Source organism: Cebus imitator, unplaced genomic scaffold (genome assembly GCF_001604975.1).
Source record: "Cebus imitator isolate Cc_AM_T3 unplaced genomic scaffold, Cebus_imitator-1.0 Scaffold0, whole genome shotgun sequence".
NCBI classification, from domain to species: Eukaryota; Metazoa; Chordata; class Mammalia; order Primates; family Cebidae; genus Cebus; species Cebus imitator.
Genome location: NW_016107315.1, coordinates 5,050,481 through 5,051,610, shown reverse-complemented (window position 1 = coordinate 5,051,610; position 1,130 = coordinate 5,050,481). Strand labels below are relative to the sequence as shown.

At 49.2% G+C, this 1,130-nt stretch overlaps 1 protein-coding gene across 4 annotated transcripts in view; it reads right to left on the bottom strand.

The window, feature by feature from the left end:
• Nucleotides 1–1,130, bottom strand: part of QRICH1 (glutamine rich 1) — a 59,211-nt gene that overhangs the window by 46,182 nt on the left and 11,899 nt on the right. The gene's annotated exons all lie outside the window — the stretch shown is intronic.

Sequence of the window (1,130 nt, the reverse complement as noted above, 5' to 3'; positions counted from 1 at the left end):
AAAAAGGCTGGGCCTGGTGGCTCACACCTATAATACCAGCACTTTGGGAGGCTGAGGCAGGCAGATCTCTTGAGGTCAGGAGCTCAAGGCCAATACAGGGAAACCCAGTCTCTACTAAAAATTCAAAAAAATTAGCCAGGGGTAGAGGTGTACACCTGTAGTCTCAGCTACTCAGGAGGCTGAGGCATGAGAATGGCTTGAACTTGGGGGCTGGAGGTTGCAATGAGCCAAGATCACACCACTGCATTCAAGTTTGGGTGACGGAGTGAGACTGTCTCAAAAAAACAAAAACAAAAACAAAAAACCCAGGTATGGCTGGGTATGGTGGCTCACACCTGTAATCTCAGAACTTTGGGAAGATGAGGCAGGTAGATCTACTAAAAATACAAAAAACTGGTCGGGCACAGTGGCTCACAACTGTAATTCCAGCATTTTGGGAGGCTGAGGCAGACAGATCACGAGGTCAGGAGATCGAGACCATCCTGGCCAAAATGGTGAAACCCTGTCTCTACTAAACATACAAAAATTAGCTGGGCATATTGGCGTGTGCCTATAGTCCCAGCTACTCCGGAGGCTGAGGCAGAAGAATCACTTGAACCTGGGAGGTAGGGGTTGCAGTGAGCAGAGATCACAACACTTGCACTCCAGCCTGGTGACAGGGTGAGACTCCGTCTCAAAAAGAAAAAAAATATAAAAAATTAGCCAGTCATGGTGGCAGACGCCAAGAATTCCAGCTACTCAGAAGCCTGGTGCAGGAGAATCCAGCCAGGGCAACAATGCGAAACTCCATCTCAAAAACAAACAAAAAAACAAACAAACAACCACCCAGGTACAATGACATGGCAGCACCACAGAGTGTTGACTGGCCTCGGAAAGCCAGTCCCCCACCATCACTGACATCACTGCCAGTAGGGTCATGTGCTGAAACCAGGTTCCAGTGCAGAGAGCCCCTGATCCTGGGAAAAGGGGTGCTGCAGGAAAGGTGGCTATCCCTAGCTCATCAGGCAAGGCATGTTGAGCCTGGCGCCAAACCATTCATAGATGATCTGCTTCTGGGTTGGGTAGCTAAGGTAGCTAAGCAGCTCCCTGGCTGCAGTCTGTTCCAAGTTAACCTATGATACTAGGGGTTT